The sequence below is a fragment of the Strix uralensis genome, chromosome 18 (assembly GCF_047716275.1).
Source record: "Strix uralensis isolate ZFMK-TIS-50842 chromosome 18, bStrUra1, whole genome shotgun sequence".
Taxonomy (NCBI): domain Eukaryota; kingdom Metazoa; phylum Chordata; class Aves; order Strigiformes; family Strigidae; genus Strix; species Strix uralensis.
In genome coordinates this window covers 15,878,501-15,902,915 of record NC_133989.1, presented here as the reverse complement: position 1 = coordinate 15,902,915, position 24,415 = coordinate 15,878,501, and the positions used below count along the sequence as shown (strand labels likewise).

Genomic DNA, 24,415 nt, shown 5'->3' with positions numbered 1-24,415 from the left:
CATTTGAGTTAGCACATGTGTGTGCAAGTGTGTACGTAGTGAGACATAGTTTTCACTAACTAGCTTAATTAACATGTCAAGAATCTATTGCCTCCTAGTATTTCTAAAAAAAAGAAACTACATTACACATTGATTAGTTCTCTCAGCTGCCACCAAGTTTCTAATTATTTTTGAACAATAAAACTGAAGAGTCTTATTTTATTGCATGGTTGCTAAAAATCAAGAGGCTCTTCACTTAAAGCAAGCTCCATTAGTCAGTCAGGAAAAAGGAGAGTTCCAAAGGAAGAAGCAGAAAACAACAATTTACCTGTGCCCTGCACTTCAATAGACCTATTCCTCTTTTGATGTTTTCAAATACCTTGACTCCAGTGCCCCTTCCGCTCTCCTTAACTGCCAGCTGAAAGACTCAACAAGCAGAGTTCCAAGGCAGACATCCAGCAAGGAATAATCACCGAGCTCACACTTACATTCTTCTCTCATCTGGGCACTAATTTAAGACTCTTCCCTACCACGCATGTATATAATCCCATCCAAATCTTTCATAATTCATAGAAATTTAATCAACTTTGACACCTCCATCTCCATCAATTTTTAACTGGAATGGATCAGCAATTAAGAAAGTCCGTAGTGCAACCCACAAAAAAAAGCGAGCAGAACAGGATTGGCAGGTGGCATGGTATGTACCTCCTTCCGAGGAAACAAGGCTCAAATACATTGATTAGTCAAATAAGAATCTGTGATGGTTAGTGAACTACACTTTGAAGAAGCACAAAGAGACTGCAAAAGACAATAACCCCACAAGTCACATCTAGCTGATTTCTATATTTCAACCTAATTTTTAGCATTTACCTTCTCTGTTTATATAACAAATACATACACAAATTAAATCTGTTTGGTAAGAAACTACTGTATTAACAGCTATTTTTAATGGCAATACTGCATATGATTTCAACTCAAAACCAGCCTAGGGCTACTTACAAGCTTAATCACAAAATAAAACAACGTACACTCCTCAATCATTAGTAAAATATTTCCATTTAGTTTTATTGCAATAGAAACAATATTTAGGATTCTGTGAAAAGCAAATGTCTTTAAGACCAGCAGTTCTGTCAGCAGCTGGGTATGAACAGGCCATCATGTGTGAACACAAACAAGTATTTTAACTGTACTAGACCTTTGAACCTCTTGCCAGTGGAAAGGAGTATAATGATTGCTTTCCAAATTACATTATAAATAATCTTTTTATAAACAAAAATATAATTTGGGAAATCCTATAAACTGGGTACGTCTGCTTCAATGTAATGCAACAAGTACTTCCACAAGTTCAAACTGTCATTCCAACATTTCTGCAGTAGAAAATTACACACAACTTCATAAGTATTGAGGGATTTGGTTTGGTTTTGGGGTTTTTTTGTTCTGGTTTTGTTTTGTTTTAAATTACAGTAAGCTCATATTGCCATTTTTTCCCCTCAGATGCCAATACCCACTTCCAAGAAACCTGACAGAATTTGAAATTTAGGAACATCAGTTGAAAGGCTTCAAAGCCGTGACAGAGAGAGCAGGGCAGTGTAACAGACACTCTGATCATGATCACATAAATATAATTTTCTTAGAAATTAATAAGATAAAGTATTTGACATATAAAAAGATATAATAATACAGAATATCTTCTTGTCATTAAAAATAAACTATTCAAATGCTTGCCTGAATTTCTTCTGTGGCTGCACATCTACTCCCAAGGAGGTTGGTTTGTTTTTATAACATGCTACCGTAATGTGTAGATTATTAGATAAATTATGCTCAACTTCATAACTGCATCTGCCATTGTTTGTAGTCAGCCAGGTTTGAACAAACATTGCTTAAAATAAATCTGCCTCACAGTAGGAAACTCGGGCCACACATCCTTTCAGGATTCAGTTCTTTGAATTCCACCTCTAACCAGAGCGCTTTCTCAGAAGCCTCTCCTATGGCCCGACCTGATGCCATTAGGCCAAAGTGCATCACCTTCAGTGGCATTTTGATCCAAGACAGCAAACTTCATTACCAGATTTTTTTTTTTTTCCTCCTGAGTGTGGTGTGGAAGAAATAAGAAATTCTGGAGGAGCACAGCCCAGATGTTACAAACACTCAGAAAAAGAAAGGCAGAAAGGGAGGATCCTCATTTATTTTTCTTTTAAGAAAACATGAAAAAGAGTGGGGAGAAAAAGAGCTCTGTGTGCTTCTTGGTTAAAGCAAAGTAAGGGAAGAGGTGGGAAGGATCTTCTTGCCCACAGAATCAGGGAGTATAAATAGAAGAAAAATGCTATCAAAGGCTTGAGAGATCTTCAGAATGTCACACCAATTTAACTTAGGTGACTTTACCCACCGATGGGCTTCACCTGTTAAAGAGCTGAACTCCTGAAGAAGGTATCATATTTATTTGAAAGAATAGAAGACACAGCTAGGTCAGAATTAAATCCTGTGACTGTATATTATACATGCATAGCTTTGAAAATATGTTGGCACATGCTCTTTATAATTTAAAAAATACTGAAATAATTGCAAATTGTTGGCTGCTGTAAGCCTTATGTTTAGCAATTAATTTTAAGAACAGGCTAAACTGCTCTTTACAGGTGTACCAATTCAAAGCGTATTTGCTGTTTCAAAAATTCAGAAAAAAAAATTGCATAATGAAAAAAATTCTTTAACTTACTTAGTAATGTAACAATAGTTTTGAAAACCTCACTGTGTAACACAGGAAAAGTGTAAAGTATACAAAGTTTTGCTTAAAAAACTGCATGCAAGATGTAACATGTCACCTTTACAATAACTTATTTTCTTTATCAACAGGTGAGTTGCAGACAATTAAGAAGAAATTAGACTAGATATTTCAGAGAAAGTTCAAAGTCACCTATTTACATCAATACAGCACTTTTGTGTGTGTGAGAAATTAAATACAAATGCTTCCTCTCCTTTGCCCAGAAGACTGAAGTCTCTTTTTAATTGAAGGCATGCATATTGTGGAAAAGTTCTTTTCTCTTAAATGTTAGATATAATTATCCAGTAAGCGTAGGCAGAGACAGGTAGTTTGGCAACTTACTTGTTTAGCAAATCTGCAATTACTTCAACTGTTCAAGTTTCATCTTTTAAGTAAAAAGTGCTTTGACAAAGCTGGTTGTATTGTTTTACATTTTTATAATTTTTTTTTCCCCCTAAAATAAGTTTTAAGGACATGGTCAGTTTTGCCCAAACAAGACGACATACAGAAAGAAACTGCTGAGTAATCAACCAGGATGAAAAGAATAGACTCAGATTATAAGAGTGTTGAGTATACACTGAAAATGGAAGCAATTATGAGGTTTGCATCAAGGGATATTTATATAAGGAATGGAAACAGAGGGTTTTAACAGCAGAATGCAGCTTAGCACCCTTGGCTGTTACTGCATGTGAGCAGCACTACACCTATTTACTGAAGATGCAGTCCCATCAAAGTAGTCTCTGCCATAACACATCTGTTGAAATTTGAAATTCAGATGCCTAAATTGTTTTTTGAACAAATGTGAAATACAGTGCATGCTGGGTCCAAACACAGACTTCAGGCCGAATTACCGAGCTGCTGTTGACACATCTTCACTGCTATCAGTAACTGTACCCACCAGGTCAGAGCCAGCACTGATATGCCAGTTCCCACTACAGGCACACCTCCCTTCTGCTGCCTACATACTCAGTTTAACTATTTACAAAGCTAACAACATACAGGCAGCTGTTCTGATAAGAATGAGTGAGATGCAGACTCAAAGACAACACTCGAGCTAATTCAATGTACTAGCTAAAAATATATTTGTGGGAAATAAAATGTAATCAGTTTGGGAAGTAACCCAAGTGACGTGACCTTCAGAGGCTGCAACGGGAGAAAAGCAAGATACATAAGCCACAAAACACAGAAGTGCCCGAATTCTGTCCTTTCCCTACTACGGGCTTTCTAATGAGAAATCTTTGACATTGAAGTAGAAACTTCATCCCTTATGCTATCTTAAAATGTATATTTTACATTTTTCCCTAATTCATGTATACAGTATATACGATCCATTGTACTTTTGGCTCAACAAGGAATTACTTTCTTGTTATGCCTGCTTACAGACTATCATTTCTACACCCTTTCAAAGTACAGTGGTGTATCAGAGTCAGAAGTCACATCTCCTTTAAATGAACAAGTATAATTATACTTTATGAGTGAGATTATCTGAATCTATTCTAGAGAGCTATAATCCTGAATCTTTCTATTGGATGTTTTTCTGCTACAAGCAAACACAACTTGCAGAGAATTGTAATGAAGATGTTAAGATTGGTATGAACAACAAACTAATGGAAACGTGAACGTATAAATAAAAAACCCCAGCAAAACAAAGGTTAAAAGAATGGCTTTTATGGGTAACAAAGAACACTTCTTGCAGCAGTAAAACTAAGGAGTGTTTGTGTCCAGACCAGGATGCCTTCACTCTGGTAAGACTACGGCACAGATGACTGGCCAGCAAAAGAGCCTGTGCTTTAAAGAGAGGAGAGGGTTATGTCACATCACATATGTCATTCCTTTTCCTGTTAACTCAACAGGAAAACATACTGTAGCTATAAAGATACAGACATTCCAGATAAGGAAAAAAACAACTAGCATCATCCTCCACTTAAGATTAATGGAGGTTTAAATAAGCCAGATTCTAAAGCAAAGGACTAGTGTAGAACAACTCGACTCCCAAAGGATATAAAATATGCATCTATAAAGTAGTTCTTTATCATGCTTTGGGTTCCTTTTGGTGACAAACAGTTGACAGATACCATTACTTTCACCTCCATGTTGCACATGAGACATTGGCTATACCACCTCAACACACAGAAACATCTCACACACAGTGTGAGAGAGTAAATGAAATGTCTGAGAGAATGAGTAGGTAAAATTAATTTGAGACTTTAAAAGTAAATACCACATCCCTTCCTGTAAAGTCTGAGTTTTGTTACACTAATTTCCTGCAACCTCATACACAATAAGAATGATAATCATTCTGACAACATATTGATATCCTACAATAGGATCAAAAGATGGCTCTATTCTAGGTCATGAACAGATTCAAAATTACAGTAGCAAAGACTAAGGAACTACAGACTAACAGCCTTAAACACCTTTTCTAAAAACACCCAGACAATTATTTATGCAACACTAATCCTCAGCACTGATTCCTTGTTTTTCCTGAGTATCTACCACTTCAAAAGAGAACTGAACATGGGAAACTCTTCTGAATCCAAAGTTTTGAAGATGGAAAAGCTGCAGAACATTTAACCTGACTATCAAAACAAAGAGATTGCCCAAGAAAAGACAGAATAATTCTGGAAACGTTGTGGCCAGACACCCAGTGGTATTCACACTGTAACTTTTACCTCAATACCAGGGATCACTCATGTTCCTTATGCAAACTGCGCAGATTAGAAAAACTGGTCCATCAACTTCAACCTGCAGAGAAAAATGCTTCCAACAACACTGCTTGCAATTCAAATTAAACTATGTCTTCAGGCCTCCCAAACTGAAGACTTACATCAAAATTATAGAGAATTCATTCATTAGCATTTCTATGCACTAAGAAGCCTCCCTGTATAACCTGCACCTCAGCAGAAATGTTTCATATGACTTTTCTCTACATACATATAGTATTTGATACTGAATAAAAGAATTGGAAAAAAGACATGTAAAGAAACAGTACTGCATATAGAAAATTCAAAGAAAAAAAATATCATGTAATTTTACAGTTTTTTCCCCCTTTCAGTAGTACATCAGTAATTACCCAACCACAAGCTGTTCTTAGACTAAAACTGTGGCAGGCAGGACAAAAGGACAGACTTAGCCACCAACTCAGATAACTTGCCAATGAACTTCCTTCCTAACTAAAAGGACAGCTTTTACTAACTTTTAAGAAATGCTCAAAGAGGGGAAAAAAAAAAAAAAAAAGACAAAAGTGTACATGAACATCATATGCCTTTCGCTTGATTCCAAAAAGCCTGGCAAGAAAAGCCACTGCAGAGAGCTGCACAAGATAATTAAAACCATTTGTGAAAACAAAGAGATAGTCTATTTTTATTTCAGCCATTTCCTTCTCATGGTACAATCCATTTCAAAGAGGACAACAATTCATATATGCAAACCACTAAGCTAAAACTGGTTCACTGATGTAATCTTAGAAATACAGCAATACTTAAAATGGCTGGTTCTTAAATACCACCATTGGAAAACAAGATATATTAAACTTGGTGTGCATGTTAACCCACAGTAGAAAGAATTAAACTGGTATTAGAAAGACAGAGGAGAAGACAGTGAAGCTGGCATCACTGTAACTACCACAAACTTCAACAGATTTTTGAACTGCTGGATTTACTGATATTAACTAGACATTAACTGGATTAACTCCTGCATCTTATAAACCACTGCTTTTAGAAAGTCATTTTGGCCTTTTAAACTCTTTTTTAAAAAAATATATATTTTTTATAATACAGCTATATTATAGTAATATAGCTTCAACACAATACTGCTTTGGCTCAGAACTGTGTTTCACCTTAATACTTCTGTGATGCAGTTTCAGGAAAATTTTTCAGTGGTAGTGCACAACCAGAACAATGTTACAATCTGTGGACTGGAAGGTAAGCAGTTACCTTGCTACTTGCAAAGCAAGACAAATTGCTTTTCATTCAAGGAACCAGATATACAAGCCAATTCCTCTTATGGCTGAAAGTACCCAGGTGTTATCATGGGTTGACAATACACTCGCAAAGTAAAAGTTCTTTTATCCATTTCATGATGGGCAAAACTATTTTCCTAGGCCCCCTCTTCTGGAAGCTTCCCCTATAGGTCAAGGTTTTGGTAGCAGAAGGGCTGCAGGGGTGGCCACTGTGAGAAGAGACCAGGGGTTGCCCCCATGTTGGACAGAGCCAGCTCCAAAACAGACCCCACTGCTGGCCAAAGCTGAGCCCATCAGCAGTGCAGGTGGCGTCTCTGTGATAACATGTTTAGGAAAATGTAAAAAACACTGTGCAGCAGCTGTGTGAGAGAAACAACTCCGCAAACATGAAGGTCGGTGAAGGAGGGGGAGGAGGTGCTTCAGGCACCAGAGCAGAGATTCCCTTGCAGCCCGTGGAGAAGCCCATGGTGAGGCAGCTCTGCCCTGCACCCAGGGACGTTAAGGGCAGAGCAGATGCCCCCCTGCAGCCCGGGGAGGGCCCCACACCGGGGCAGGCTTCTGGCAGGAGCTGCAGCCCATGTGGGAGCAGGTTTTCTGGCAGGACCTGTGGCCCATGGGGGACCCACACTGAAGGAGTGTGTTCCTGAAGGACTGCACCCCACGGAAAGGGAGCCGCAATGGAGCAATTCTTGAAGAACTGCAGCCCATGGAAGGACCCACACTGGAGAAGTTTGTGAAGGACTGTATCCTATGGGAGGGACCTGATGCTGGAGCAAAGGAAAAGTGTGAGGACAAAGGACTGGCAGATATAAAGTGTTATGAACTACCTGCAACTTCCATCCCCTACTCCTCTGTGCTGCTCAGGGCAGGGAGGAGGTAGAAGAGCTGGGAATGAAAGAATGAAGTTGAGCCTGGAAAAAAGGGGGGAGTGGGGGGGAAGGTGTTTATAGTTTTGGTTTTAGTTTTGTTTTTCTTGCTATCCTACTCTATTTTTAATTGGCAATAAATTCATCCTCCCCGAGTCAAGTCTGTTTTCCACATGATGGTAACTGGTGACTGATCTCCACATCCTTATCTTGACTAATGAGCTTTTTCAATCTTATCTTCTCCTGTTTCCTGCTGAAGAGGGAGAGTGAGAAAGCGGCTTGGTGGGCACCTGGCAGCCAGCCATGGTTATCCCAACACACTGGCCTACTGTGACCATCACATTTCAGCTACAACACATTTCTTTTAGGATGGTTTAAAGGAAGTTCAGCTTCCAAAGTACAAATTAAACTCACAATCTGAAACCTACCAGCTGACAGTGGTATGATCACAGAGTTTATGCCCTGAAGAGGTGAAAGTTCCAGAACTGGGGGTGATTGACTGTATAGCGAACCAACTTCTAAGAATGAGCAATATTTTTCTTTCATAGGGAAATATCCTTTTCACCTCCAAATACCAGAGTTCCTCTGATCTTACACGGTTCCTGTTATTAGAACTGTTAAACTTATTATAGATCTTTAACAGAAAAGCATGCAGTTCTAGTGATTAGAACTCTTACATCTTGTAGAAATTAATTACAGCTTTCCCTCTTAATTCTTCCACTTCCTTCCACTATGAACCATGTCCTATATGGAGCTTTGTGGAAATACAGGTTAAAAAAAATAATCTGTACTGTAAATTCATGGACATCCTTCCTCAGAGAGGAAAAGACAGTGACAAAGGCTGAAGCAATGTAATCGACACATAACGACCAAGCTCTTACAGGAAAAAACCCTTTTGTATTTCACTTTTAAAAAACAATATTGTTATATTTCCAGGTTTCTAAAAAGAAAGTACCTAGAACATATAAACAACTTTTTCCAGTGGTAACCTTGGAAGAGAATTTTCTCAAGGGAGAAGCAGATAGTGTGGCCAGATAGTTAACAAGCAGTCACTGTTAAACTGTGCACCAACAGTAAGCTGATCAGGTATCCGAAAGCATTTAGTGCTTTCTTTGAATTGCAGCTGTTTCATAAACACAGTGTTCTACAGCGTGCAGCCTTGGTTACCATTTACCTAAGTAACACTGTACCCTAACTGCAGAAATACATGCATTTGTTTTGTAATTTCAAGATTGTTTCTCAACACTACTCAAATTTTATCACAAAGGACAACTTGGAGCACAAAGAAGCCCCAAAGAGAACTTGAAGATAGTTACAAAACAGAGTTACCAAACTAAGCAATATTTTTTGTTGCCTGCCCTATAAAATCTCATTTAGCAGCTACACTTATGCTTCAGCTGGCTCTGAGTCTGAGAGGTTCCTACAAAGCAAAAATCCCAGTCTTGAGCATCTCAGTCAAATATTAACGTTGGTGTTAGCAACAGGTTATTTTAGACCTTACCATGAAAGTGTGAAAAGGAAATCTTCTGAAGAACTTTACCCAAAGTCTCTTCCTGCCTGTTACTACGGGAAGAGGAAGGCAAGAATTTATCTGGAGGCCTCTGCTTCTCGCTACTTTAGCTATGTGACACAGTAGTGAGAAGAGATGGTCACACAAATCCACAAGCCATAAGCTACTTATTCATGTTATTCAATTATTTTTTAATTAGGCCAATGAAATAATCTTAGTGTGATCACCCAGAGTAAAAATATTAAGTCAAAATTGTAAGTTTTTTTCCCTTTAAGCAATTTCCCTACTTGTAATCTATTAACCAATAATTGCCTGGAAGAGATATTTCAAATCATCTCCCTTTTACTCACCTTTTTGCAGTTTTAACAGTTTTCCTGAAATGCAAGAAGTTACTAGAAATAGGCAGGGAAAACACAAATAACGTTTCCATATTTAAAACAAAGGTATTAAAGAATTAGAAGTTATTTCACATAAAACACATTAACAAAACTTGAAATATAAAAAATACACCATAAATACCAAAATTTTGCCTGTTATGAAGTGCCCAAAAATTAAGGAAAGGGAGAAAAAATACGCAGAACAGTCACTGAATTTAAAGTCACGGTACAAAGCCTTGCAAAAAATTTCACACAGGATGGGAAAAATTTGCTCAGTTTTACTCTCAGACTTCCCTGAACACAGTCTAAACAACTGTCAAGCAGCATTTATATCTTATCCCATCTCTCAGAACCTTCCTACGTATATTTTTGTTCTCCCCTATGCTGTGCATTTAACAAAAAATATCTAAAAGTGATCTGAAAATAACATAAATGAAAATGTGTTACTGAAAGAGCATGTGAGGAAACAAGGGTATCTTAAAATGAGAACACACTTCTATGAATTACTTTCTAATTTCTTCCCAATTTTTTTTTTTTTTTATAGAACCACACAATAATTTAGGCTAGAAAGGACCCCTGGAGGTCATCCTGTCCAGCACCCTCCCAAAACAGGGCCAACTTCAACGTTAGACAAGCAGCTCAGTGTCTCATAAAAATGTTCAGTACACTAAAGTAGTAGCAAGAAACAAGTTGTACTAAAGGTATCTCATCAAATTTCCAGATACACTAACAACAGAGTGAGCGTCTCTGTGGTTTTACACAAATGCATCTCCTGTTTTCCTAATGTGCACAAATGCCTTACATTCCTACGTTTCAGGCCTTTCACATATCCCATACTGCTACAAAGAGTCATCAAGAGAAACAAAACATATTTAACATGAAAGTTAAAATATGCAGTTACCTAAAGCTGCATTCCTTAGAACTTTTACGCCGCTTCATGTTTGCAATAAGATGGAGAAATAGTGAATAAATGAAACAGGTGAACTCCAAAGACAACTGCCTCTTCTACCCTAAGCAGTCACCTTCGAACCAAGTTCAGTTACAAGCCAGCTTTCGTAAGAGATTTCTCACAGTCAGGATAATTTACTTCTTTCAAGACTTCATGCAAACTTGTAAATCAAACTGCTTTACTAAAACCAGAGGGCAAATCTAATAGTTCCAAAAAAATTTTTATATTACAAGATTTATTTTGTTACATTATTTAATTCTCAGAAGTGTAATAATTTTTCCAGTAGATGTTTATACATTCATTTCATATGGCTCTCAGTTGAAAGACTGAACTTCTGAACTAACTCCTTCTGAAGCATTCTCCATTTCACTGTTTTTCAAAAATAATTCTGGGTTTAGTGAATGTAATAGCTATTCCTTTAACACCTTAGGACGTGTGTTTCCCTGTACCTTTCATTAATAAAAAATCCATATAAATGCTTCCCTTTTTCTCAAGCTAGGTTTCTTTTTTGTTCTTAAAGACTTTTACTGCTTCTTCATTTTCTACACTAGTTCATATTGTACACATTCAAGAAAAATTAAAATAATTCCTTTCTAAAAGTTGTATTTAAAATAGGGCTATTTCCTTTTAGCTTGTATTGGCTTATTGCGTTGCCTTATGGCTTCTAAGCCTCACTGAGGGAAATACCTGCCAAAACACATTCCTGTTTTCTTACAGACCCATTTTTCACCTCCTGTACTCTAATCTTTCTCAAAACTCCTTGCACATACTGTAGTCATCCTGTCTCTCTTTTGTTATGCCGTCTTTTAGAATGGCAAGAACCTTTTTCCAGTGATGACAGTCTTTGAACTCTCCCTGTACCTTCCTCAATCTGATTTGCTGTAGCTATGTCCACATCAGCAAGCAGTGCAATATAACAGAAGTGGAGCAAGGAACTAAGACAGGTCTGTAGACCCAATACCGACATGTATGTTTCTGGAGTTTTAGTTTGGAAAAGCACTACTCTGATCCCAGAGCCCCACACCAATTGGACTGCAGCTTCCAGTTTAGTTTCATCCAAAAGCAATTCAGCTTCCTTGATCCAAGCTCATTTTATAAGTCAAAGTGCAGTCTGTGAGAACAATCAGGGAATTCACTTCCAAATTGCACTCCTTGTTCAAACTAAAACAATAAAAACACTAACGCAGATGCATTCCCTGTTTCCGCATCACCTGTTCCTCTCTGGTATGCATTCTGGCCATATGAAAACCTCCAGAGGTCTAAATTCTGTCCACTGACTTAAGCTCATGCTTCTGCGTTATTTTTCTTTAATTCAGTGAATGTGGATATAAGTATTTTCATGCATGAGTATGCTTAGTCACTTTGTTTCAAGATTTCTACCTTTCACTCTGTTTTGACAGTTTCAGATTAGACTCTTTTACAGAACATTTTCCTTTATAAAAATATAAAAAGAAAACCCCAAAGTTTCCCACTCTCCACCACTGGGATAGACCTGTTTTTTCTCTGCTGCACAAAATCTCAGCTAGAAAACTGTTTCTGCAAAACTACTGGAAAGACATGACCACAGCAGTTAAAACTAAGTAAATAATAAGGATCTTTTTAGTCAACTAGATTAAGATTGCATTTAAAGCATGTATCTATTGTAACTTGAATGATTAATGCTGTAGGTAAAAAAGAAAGCTCCGTCACAAAACACAAAGTATTTGTGTCTTCAAATAGGATAAAGGATTGTGTTTCTCTGAGGCCTAAGCAATGTGCTGGACCACAGCACTGCTTCTTTCATGTGGGAGGAAGCCCAGTAACCGAGTACCACTACCTGTGTAAACACAGATGTTTGTTTTTACAAGGAGGATACCTTTCAAAAAGTATTAAGTATCTACAGAGATGCTGAAAAACTGCAAGTTTCTTTTCCCATTCATTCTATATGCTAGAGAAAAATCGTTTGTCAAAACTAAAGTTTCTGATAAATCTCCGAAGTCATGTTTGAGCTCAGTGAAGCCCACGCTGTGCCACGTAAAAGTGAAAAGGTCCCTCAACTCCTTTGAGTGACTCTGTACATTCCCAGGTACTGAAAAAAGCAAATGTCACTCCTTTCTTCAAAAGGACGAAACTACAGGCTAGTCAGTCTCATCTCAATCCCCGGGAAGGTCAGGGACCAAGTTCTCAGAGGAGCTACTTCCAAACATATTATGGACAAGAAGGTGATTTGCATTAGTCAGCATGGATTTATGAAGGGAAATCATGTTTGACCAACCTGAGAGCTTTCTATGACAAGATAACTTGATAGTGGAGAAGACAGCAGTGGATGCTGATTATCTTTGACGCCATCTCCTCTAACATTCTCATAGACAAGATGATGAAGTATGGACCAGACAGAGGACTGGGGTGGACTGAAAACCTGGCTGAACTGCGAGGCTCCAAGTGTTGTGATCTGCAGTACACAGTCCAGTTAGAGGCCAGTCGTTAGTGCTGTACCCCAGGGGCACACGCTTGGCCAATACTGTTTAACTTCTTCATTTATGACCTGGACAATGGGACCAAGCTCACTCTCAGCAAATATGCTGATGAAACAAAAGTTCCACAAAGGGAAGTGCAAAGTTCTGCACCTGTGGAGGAATAAACTCACACAGCAGTAAAGGCTGGGGGGGGAGCTGGACAGAAAGCAACTTTGCAGAAAAAACTGGTCCTGTAGAACACAAACTAGCAATGCTTTCTTGCAGCAAAAAAAAGGGTCACCAACATCCTGGGCTGCATTAGGAAAAGCATCACTAGCAGGATGAGGAAGGTGGTTCTTCCCCTCTGCTCAACATCAGTGAGATGGTGTGCTAGTGTGTCTAGTTCTGGGCTCCCCAAATCAAGAGTGACACATACTGGAGGGACACCAGCAAAGAGATGATTAAGTGATTGGAACATGACATACAGGGAGAGGCTGAGAGCTAGAATTGTTAAGCCTGGGAAAGAGAATGCTCAGGAGGATCTTATCAGTGTGTACAAATACCTGAAGCTTGTATAAAGGGCTAAAAAAGATAAAGCCAGGCTCTCCCCAGCAGTTCTCAGTGATGGAACAATAGGCAGTGGGCACAAATAAAATACAGGAAATCCTCCTTAAAAACAGGGAATTTAGTTATTTATTTTACTGTGAGGTGGTTGAACAGTGGGGAAGCTTGAGATCTTCATCCTGAGAGATATTCCAAACCCAACTGAACACATTACTGACTGTTCTAACTGGCCTTACCTTAAGCAGATAAGTTTGGACCAACGTCCAGAAGTCCCTTCTAACTTCAATTATTCTGTGATTCTTTGATCTCCCTAAAACAAATTCAATAATTCCTATTGTACCTGTCCTGTTCCTCCTGCTTGTTCTCTTTAAGTCTCTGTCTTCTAGCAGATTCCTCCTCTAAAGAGACACCTATCAAGTTGGTTATATAGAATTTCCCCCCCCCTCAAACTGAGGTTCCCTTTCAGTGTCCAGTTATTGATTACAGCTTAAGTTTTACTACTTTGAATAGAAAGGCACAGACTGCATAAGCCAGCATGCACGTTCTTCAGGTTCAGTATTCTTCATCCTGAGCAACGTCTACTTTAATTTCGACAGCTTTTTCCAAGTCCTATATTAAAATTCAATGCACAAGCCTACACTAGGTATTTTTTCTCACTTTTAAAAACTACTTTCATTTACCTTATTGCTGCTCTCTATTCTAGAGAACAAAAAAATACAGCTTGAGTCAATCTTCTACAAAATGTCCAAGACTGTACATACCAAAGTGTTAGCTAGCTTCAATTAATGACAACTAGGTAAGGTGAAACTGAAAAACATGCAAAGTTCAAGGTCAAGTTCAACTGTCCCAACAGAAAGAATGCTGTTATACACTTCATATGAACACTGCTTTCCTGGCTTATTTTTATTTTCTTATGCCCTGATAAGAAGCCTCATAAAACATTCACATGTCACTGCCTTGAAACCTGTGTTAACCCTTCATTATTTATGTAACATCAGAGATAGGGAGTCATTGAATATCATGGTCGATATTCTATTTATTCAAAAAGACATTTTACTTTGCTATTAGCAAGTGTCCAACTGTTCATACCTTCAAGAATTTCCTTCATTTTAACTCACATGGGGGTAACTTCCCACAGCAAATCTGGACAGTTACCTGTATGTTGCTCCGTATTTCTCCTATGCATCTATAAAGCATCTGTCCCCATCTCTACAGTACTCTGTCAAACTAAATATTCTGTTTTACATTAAAAATATCCCATGTGTGACAAATTTGGGCTGGAGCGTCACTTAAAGGATGTTGATTCTCTAACAATTTCTAAAAGTTTCTCCTAGGTATCTATATAAAATAATCCGTATCTCAGTGGGAGAGAATGGCAATGAAGTTTCACTTATGACACTAAAACCAAACAAAAATGATGCTGCCAGAAATCCCAATGATAACTACAGATAACTTGATCGTGGAGGCACAGCATAGCTGCATACCAAGCTAGTAAATTCACATCCATGTGCTGTTCTACCACTTGAGCCTTATGGTTTTAACATATCCACTAACTTTCACTCATTTCGCAGTTCCCAATACATACATTTAGCTCTATCTCATTATTACAGAAACATCCACATAGCATCACAGTTCAGATTACAGTTTTATATTATTTTCCAATTAAAAAGGCGGAAATCATTAATCTTCATGAGCAAATTCCAGGAACTGCAGAACTTAATTTCATGCTCATGGGAAGAGAGAGAAAAGGCTGATATTAGTAGGTATGTTGGAGAACAACTTGAGCTTTAACTAATGTGACTGATTCTGTGATTTGGCATCAGAAGAAACTAATGTTTTTGTAATACAGCTATTTTTAAATGTATTTCAAAGGCATAACCTTTGAAGTGTCAATAAGAAACAATCTCTGTATTATAAACTCTCACAGTAAAACAAAACACAAGGCCACCACCTTCTGTTTCACCATCCACCTTGCAGCTTTTAAAGAAGTCACTTTAGAAGCAGTTACATATTCAGTTATTAACAGAGGACAGTACCTATAGAGGATTTTGTAATCTCCAGCCATTAGTTTTTCTTCTTGTTTACAGCTCAATGCTTGCTCCAACCTATTTCCCCATTCCATTCTCAGCACTACATTTCATTATCAATGGTTCATACCTCTATTCAAACAAACCTACATAAAGTTTTTAACTTCTGGGGGAATGGAAAAAAACACAGAAAGCTTGACCATTAAATTACACTATTGCCTGTATTCATTACAAAAAATGACAACTTCACCAACTATTATAGTTATTTTAAAGAATGTTTTTATTTAACAGGAGCCTTTTGAAAGGCTGTCTGCTAGCAGTCTATAAACCCAGAACTAAAACCAGATCCTGTCACCTGGAAGATTCAAATCTAGCAGATACGTTTTTCAAAAGCATAATAAAGCTGGCATCTACATTAACCTAAACATGATTCTTCATTATGTTCTGTACAGAACTGTACAACACACAACCCACCTTGTTCCAAGAGTGTTCAGTAGCACTGATGAAGGTTCACGCACGCACAAAGGTACCTCCCTCTAGAGATACAGCTCTGTTTCTTTGCTCCCAAGAATGCAGATAAAAAGGGCCACGGAGGTATCAGTAGAAAGATACTGGCAAATGATATTGCCTGACAAAAACTATCTTGCTAAAGAGATCGTCGCTGTAGGTACCTGAGCAATACACCAAATCAAAACAGACTGCACAGATCTGCAATTCAACCTGGCAAAGTGCATCAAAGAAATGATGAATCATTCTCTGCTACCAGTGACAACCACAAATCAGAAATTTGCTGATTTGAAATCTGTTGAATGTTCTTTGTCACTTGCTGCTTCTACTTGCTTTAGCAAATTAGATGGTATAAGACGTAGTTCCTCTTGATTAACTTCGACTCAGCTGTACTGTCGCCAATGCACTGAAATTCTTGCAGTTAGCTAGTTACCAAGGTATGAATATACATACATTGCTCCGTAAGAAAAATAAGCTGCTTCTCTGAATACTCTTAAGTGTTACAAACAATCAAAGAAACTAAAACTGGAAATCTAGTATTTGCAACAAAATAAAGTAATATTCCTGTGTGCTAAATTCAATGTCAGCTGGAAAAAAAAGGTTGCATCTTTCCAACCTAAATTATGCAGTACTAAAGCACACAAATCTGAAAGATGTAATGGAAAAGAGAACTTCTAGAAAAAAAAAATTTAGATTACTTAAGTAAATACTGAGGTATCTGAAAGTCTTCTACAGGTCACTGCTTTTTAAAACTGCAAACTGCTGCAAGCAAAATCTTGAGTTCCACAGGAATCATCTTCATGTTTTCTAATTGCAACAGAAGACCATCACCTGCTTCCTAGGAATCTTTTGCAAGTGACCAGATGGCAACAGGTAAGCATAGCCAGGAGTGGACAACACAACCATCCCAACCCTGCAAAATGTAATGCTTGCTGCATTCCAGTTCACACATCTCTGAAAAATAAAACAGAAACTATAGCAAAAAGATGGCTTAGAACTGCATCATTATTTCCATATTCTCAGCACTTCCATTTAACTTGTTTTTTGTGGGGCTGCCCTAAAACCCTTTTGCCCTTTATCAGAAGATAAAAGTAGACTTCTCTTCTGAAATCTTGGGTTACCCAAGACTTATGACTGTAGTAATAAATAAAATCCTTGAATGAAAGTTTCAGACTTTACATCCTAGATCTTCTGTATGAAGAACTAACAACTGCACATTTCAAAAAAGAACAGGATTATCTGTTAACAACAAACATTAATTGCATTCTTGAAATTCAAGGGAATCACCCTACTGCAGGGATACAACTTCAAGCCCACAGAACTGTACACTAAGAGTGACAGCAATACCGATGCTGCAGCTATCAGGGGAGCGCAGATGGTGAGCTCCACTCCGGCAGCTTGATATGGCTGAAGGAGTGCTCCCACCTTCACCTTTACACTCCTCCCAGTTACACAGTCCTTCCCTTTGTGCCAATTCTAGTGCTAAATTGACACTGACTTGTTTAAATTCAGTAAATCCTCAGGGAAAATAACAGCTTAGGGCCTCTGATAACTGCAAAACTTTTTTTTTTTTAATCAAATAGGCATATTTTGCACACCGTGACCAACTATTCTATACAAGGAGTGTAATTCAGCATGAACACACTTATTACAACCCTTCACAGGTTACCTGTCCGTGCATTATGTGGCAAACCAAAAAGGTACTCATACACTGGAGTAAAAGTATAGGCCCATAGGGTTATAATGCTATGTAATGACCTTCGTAGTCAGCAAAGAATTCTTCCAGATACAAACCCTGAGTGTAAATCATATGAAGAGTTCTGACAGTTGTTCTTCTAAATTTTGTTCAGACACTTTAGTTTGGAATGCGTAAGAACCTTACTGTGTTTGATTATAAGTCATGAAGGTAGAAATACAAAATACAAAGCACAGAGTTTACTATTTTAAAAATAGGAAGTGAAATTCCAAAAAGCAAAGAAATCCCAGCTGTGGCACAGGCTTTCTCTCATAATAGATCCTAACCCTATCATTACTGTCTACAAAGTCCCTTCCCTGTCAACTCCCACATCTTCCACCCCTAACTGCAAATTTCATTTTGCTGGTATCTTCTACACTCAAAACAAAGTTCACTGGGAGGTTCACTGCTTCGAAGTAAACACACATTAGCCTGAAAGCATTTTCACCTCTAATATCACCACCAGGACAGTATTATTTTGTCCAGACATTCACATCCCAGATGAAAGCAAGACTTTTCTCAAATGTTATCTTTTGCTTTAATAAATCATCACTAATGTCATAAAAGTCTTTAGTTCGGAGGATCTGATGAGGGGTGGAAAGGAAGGGAAAGGAAAAAAGTAATAATACGCCACACCTCACAGGACTATGTTTAAAACCTTTAAACCATTGAGAATATCTAAATAAAGCACCAGCAATGTCAACAGGCTTCCACACAGAGCAAATCCACTTGCCCAAATTAGATTTCAGAACAGGGGTTAAATACACTGATTCAATGGGTGCACAAAAAGAACAATGAGAACACCCTTGCCCTGTGATAGCTTATTCATTGACCTGAACTAGATTTGGTTCAGGCAAATGTTTAACAAACGTAGCACTGCTCTGGAAATTGGTCATTCTAATACACAGCACACCTCACGTTTACAAAAGACAAAAAAGATATTCTCATGTTTTACTGGTAAACTCAATTTAACAAGCACAAAAAGGAGTATGTCAAATATCTGCAGAAGTACTGCCCATTGATCCTAAGTCTTTCTCTGTATCTTTAGGTGATGAACACTTTTAAGTGGAATTAGAAATGTTACACATGGCCAGTATTTACTGAATAACACAATGTAAAAAATCCCTGAAAACACAGGTGACAGCTATTTAGTTCGGATTGCTATACAAACTTTTTTTGATGGAGAGTGAGGTGGTCAGAGCATTTTCCTAAACCTTCAGCATTTCCCTCCTCTTTTCTCTTATCATTATACACATTATTGCCTTTCAAACAGATGGAATAAGAAGCTGCTTTGAAGACTGCATCATTGATGACAACACATGCACTGGATGAATCGCATATGTTTAAGAACAGAAGCAGCCTTGCTATCCTTTACAAGAAAGAAATTAGTGTCACATTATTACTTTTTATTTTCTAAGCTCCTGTATTTTCTTTTTTCTCACTTCCTTCATAGAGTGAAGTGCCCCTCATATGCAGGATCATCCCAGAAGGTCTTAGCTTGAATAGAGAGGAAAGGGTGTTCAATTTCAGGTAAAATCTAGTGAAAATATGCAGCTCATCACCTTCACAGAAGTTAGCAAAACTGATTAAAGATTAGACCAAACACATTGTCACCTTATGAACATTTTTATGTATTAATCACCACATTTTTTATCTAATGTCTGAAATGCTACATTTACAGCAGTAGAAAATACACACATACATACACACAAGGCACACTCGTAGAGGCAAGCTCTATGAAGAGAAATTAATCAAAGTGATCCAAAGGTCAATTAATTCAGGCTTTGACAAGCCAAAGTAAAGTTGAATAATCCTTATAAAGAATGAACTCACTCCATGTAGCTGCTCTGCAAATAAATCAAGAGCAGAGCAGCTCATGGCAGTGGCAGAGCAAAAATTAAGGTGTCAGAAAAGTACAAATGCACTATTTGGAGCAACAGGTCTTAATCCATTCAAATGTTTATGAAACCAGCAGTGGAAAAATAAAAATTTGGATATCTGACAACCCTAACTGTCAGGGAAGAATAATGATTATTAATATATAATTAAAAGACAGCTAGCACTGGGGGTAGGAAGAGGTACTAGGGATGGATACTGACCAAAAGCATCTTAAAAATTAACATAATCCACTCTTTTATGTCTCAGTACATACTCTTCAACTTGCTCAGCATCTAGTCTTCCTCAGTCTTTTTTCACTGTACCGGAGGAGGCAAAGCTAAAAGGGCAGTAACCACTTACGAATGACTCGCACGGGTAAAACTTCTATCACAGTCATGTAAAACTGAAGGAATCAAGAAGCCCATTTTATTTTTAAGTAAATGAACATGCTCCCAGTCACAAATTTTACATTCTTGATGGATATTTCACTGCAAATGGCTATCCATTTGATGAATTAATGAACAAATCTGAATCAGATTATAGACCTGTCTTTACTGTGTCTTTTTCTACTCAAGATTGCTTTAAACCTTAACTGATGTTTCTTTTCCTTAGTATTAAACTTTAAGTATACTGGGTATCTAGCTAATACTAAGAGAAAAAGTATGTCTAAAGGCCACCCTTGACAAAAAGCTAGACCTTTAAAGAACAGAAAACAGAGAGCGTGAACATTTTGTAGAGGTTGATATTAACACCCTCTTCTTGAAAGCTGCAGCATCCATATCACGACCTACCCATGTCAAAAACCTGAGATCTGCACATTTCAGGTAAAAGGTAAGTCACCTAACTTCTTCATGAGAAGCAGGGTTCCACACAATAAAACTTTTAACAATCCAGCTGAAGAGAATAGGCCTTTTCTTCCTCAACAACAATACCATTTGAGTCTAAGCTCTGAACTTCCAAATCAATGATCTAAATGCAAACATGTAAGTAGTTCTGTTCATGACTGAAACAATAGGCCTCTCCTACCAGCACAGTTTAGAATAGCTCAGGCAGGTGGGTGGAAGGCAGGCATTATCAGTTTCTAAATGGGAGGACTGTAATAAAACTTTTTTGAAAAAAAAAAAAAAGAACAGCGTATTAACATACTGCCAAGTTTTAAATAATGATTTGAATAACCAGCGTAACGAGATCTAGTACTGTGTTTCCTCAGAGGGGGGAGAAAAAAAATCTGCCCTTGTTTTACCAGAAAGTTTGTTCTATGCCCCAGTGTAGTAAAAGTAGAAATTCCAGGCATGACTTAAGAGCTGGTCGTATGAAATAGGGACTTCATTTCTTTAAGATGCTCTTTCCCAGTTTGTTACAATACTTTCATTTCTATTAAGTGTAATTTGCAATTCTTATGAAGAATAAGACCAATCCTTCAACAGTAGTATCTCTGCACTACAATAAGTAAAATCTGAATGCCAGTCACTTACAGAAAATGCTCAAGTCAATGCTTTATTCTTCAGATGAGAGGGATGAAGAAAAACCACCCTTCCCTCCCCAGAATTAGCTCAGGTAATAGTCAAACCCAGCCCAAGAAGGATTGCCTAAAACCTTTAAAAATACTCAATTTATGAGACAGTAAAAAGTAAATATCTAGAAAAACAGAATACTCCCAAGCTAGACTGTAATCATGGCTTGTCTACTTCCTCTTCTGAGGTGAGCACACACTTCAAAGTGTTTCTATAGTTGGGCAAAGCACGTTACACTAAGCAACTGAGGCAAATACTCTCCTCTAGGTTATGCACATGTATTCGCTTTCCCTAGGTGTAAGGGCACAAGGGAGTTCCTTCAATTACATGTAAGTACAGCAGACTGACAAAAATTGGAACATTACATGAACATAACTGGATAGTCAAACAGAAAGGCTTAAAAATAAACAGCATCAGCAATAGCAGTCCCAGAAGGTTCACCATTACCACTTGCAACAGGTTTTTCTTCTTCTTCAATCCTATATACTCTTTTCCTTGCTTTTAAGCAATCAAATTGATTTTGCTGCAACATGAAAAACACTTCACTATGGTTGCATGTTTACCACTTTGTTTAAACAGCTTAAATTTACAAAAGATATTTTTTTAGATGCTATCACTGACTGATACTGATAATGCTGTTGAGAAGCAACTTCTTAAAATAGAAGAAAATTTTTGTAAATCTCTCATGAAACGTTTTTTCAAGCAGTCCTAAGGCAAGCTTTCTTAGAAACAATGATTAATTTAAACTCCACAAGAGAAACATCATGCTACTTTACTACCTGTCTTCCTATTAGCTTATTTATTCTGTAGTTAACTTCCCCAAACCATTTTGAAATTTAGAAACAAAGAAACAAGACAACTTTGTATTTCAGACCTGTTTCACCACAGAAGAAACAGAAGTTTAAGAAGGGAGAGAAAATTGAAGGGAAAAAAATGGGGTGATGCTGCTTAACTAATAAATTCATATAAATAATCTTCTCTCAATCTCTCTCAAGCCCCAAAATAACTGTTTAATCTGTAAGAAGCTTTCAAAGTTAGCACTCAGAAGTCTCAGTTATTTTCCACTGCAGCATCATCTTTCACGTGTACTGTATCAGTTCTTTGTTTTAAAGACAAAAAAATTCACTTTGGATCGGAATGCTACATATTATTCCAGTGATCACTTGGAGATGAATGCATTCAAGTGTAGTGATTAAAACTGTCAGCCAAGCCACAACTAAGAACGCACACTAGACCAAGTTCAGATTTAAACGGCTGTAGCAAAGAGCAGTATAACTGTAATTAAACTAGAACTACTTTGTACTTTTGCTGTAAGAAGAGAGAAAATGATTTAAATATGTTTTTTCAAACAAGATTTTTTTTTAAGCATTATAATCCTCAGAACTGAAGACAGCTTGTAGTTCATGTTTCATTCTCAAACATCTACACATTTTTTGAGGTAAATACAAGCCAGCAATAGTTGGATCTACTGTCATTCTCTCAACACAGACTGTCTTCTTACAAATACCAGTCTGGATTTCTCTCCTTTTCTCTCTGAAAAGGATGAGCAGCAGGGTAGCAGACATCAAACAAAACTATGAGAAACTCACTGAAATAAGCAGTAATATATTGGAAAAAGATGGTCTAAAATAGCCCGGTTTCTGACTTCTTCAGTTCTAAGCTATGAAGGTAAGTTCTGCTGGGGATATTTTCTGAAGCTTCAAGGGTAAAGGATACCACACAAATGACAACAGATATCCCAAATGCTACATCCACCTTTCTCTGCATCACGCACAGATCTGAAGTTCTTTTGTCAATTTAACATCACCAATTACAGCTATTAAAACAAGCTGAATTCTTGGATATCAGAGCCAATTTGATAAAGGAACCCTCAAACACCCTCTTCTGCTTTTATCTGGATACTATTGCCAGACAAGGTCAAATACCCTGTTTGGAAGCAGGAGGGTTAACAGCTAGAACCTGTCCGTGTTTCCAAAATAAAGCGGTGGCACCAGCGTTGCCATTCTGCTGTGTTTACAAGAGGGAACATAGTTCAGTACAAACCTCCAGCTATAGTCATGCTTTATCGCTGGGAAACATTACTTCAAGGCATGGCTGTACCCTGACAACACAAAAGCAGCGAACCCTCGTAAAGCGGCTGCAGCAGCAGCTACATCTGGCAGAAGACCCCGGGACAGAGGGGACGTGCTCCTTAGAAAGGACTAAATACAAAGGCTGGAAAGAGGGTTGTGCTACGGAACGACTGCCGGAAAGCAAAGCCTCTGACGGGAGCGAATCCCCAAGGCCCTAAGAGGGCGAAGGTTTAGAGGCTGATCTCAACGACAAGGAGCCTAGAAAGGATGGCAGGGTCCGATCGGGGAGGGGAAGCAAACGCTGCTGGGGACAACTAGAACAAGCGAGGGGAAAGGGGCACCCCAGCCCAGGGTCCGGACAGGTGCCCACACCAGCCGGAGCAGAGTAAGGGCTCGGCAGCGCAGGCCGGCAGCGCCGGAGAAGGGGCGGCGGGGCCAGGCAGCCCTCGCAGGGGAGCGCCGGGGTCCCGCGACCGCCGCCCCGCGCCCCGGGGAGTAACGATGCTGCCGTCCCAAACCGGCCCCCGGCCCACGAGCCGCCCCCGCCGGGGCCCGGGGAAGCTGCGCGGCGGGGAGAGCCTCCCTCAGCGAGGCCCTCCCGGGGCCGAGAAGCTCCTCAAGAGCCCCAGGCCTACCCCCGCCGGGGTCCCCCGCGCCCCTCTGCCCCCGCCGCCGCGCCACGGCCGCCCGGAGCCGAGGAGAGCAGCGGGGCCGCCCTGCCGCGCCCCGCCGCCCCGCAGGGTCCCGTCCCCACCGCTACCGCCGCCTCCGCCTCCTCCTTCCCGCCCCGCCCGCAGCACGGACCCCCGCTCCCCTCACCGGGCACGGCGGCGTAGCAGCTCCTCCGTCCCTCGGCCAAGATGGCAGCCGGTCCGAGCCCAACCTGAGGCAGCGACTTTCCAAAGTCGGGCGCGATCTGCGCATGTGCCGAGTCGCCCCGCGGCCACGGGCGCGCAGTGACTACAAGTCCCGGCGTGCTCCGCGCCAGGCGCTGCGCATGCGCACGGCGCCGGAGGGGCCGCCCGGCAGTGAGGGCCGGGCCGGGCCGGGCCGGGCCGGGCCGGGCGCGGCGGGCCCAGCGCGAGGAGCCGGCCTGGCTGGCGGGGCCGCTCCCCCGGTTCGCCCGTGGCTGCGGTTTGTGTGCCCGGGCCTTGGCGCTACGCGCTCGTGAACGCCTCGCCATAGCGCTGGGTTCCCAGGCCGCAGCTGGGGTTTGCCCGCGCGCCGGGGAGGCTGCCCGGGGCAGCAGGGAGCTGTTGGGGCCTGGTCATCCCCTCACCTCC

At 39.5% G+C, this 24,415-nt stretch overlaps 1 protein-coding gene across 4 annotated transcripts in view; it reads right to left on the bottom strand.

The window, feature by feature from the left end:
• ITCH (itchy E3 ubiquitin protein ligase) overlaps positions 1-24,034 on the bottom strand; it is a 65,432-nt gene extending 41,398 nt beyond the window's left edge. For all 4 annotated transcript variants that reach the window (XR_012631467.1, XM_074888609.1, XM_074888611.1 and 1 more), the window contains exon 1: positions 23,952-24,034. The gene's annotated coding sequence lies outside the window, so the exon portion shown is untranslated. The remainder of the gene's footprint in view (positions 1-23,951) is intronic.
• Between the last annotated feature and the right edge of the window lie 381 nt (positions 24,035-24,415).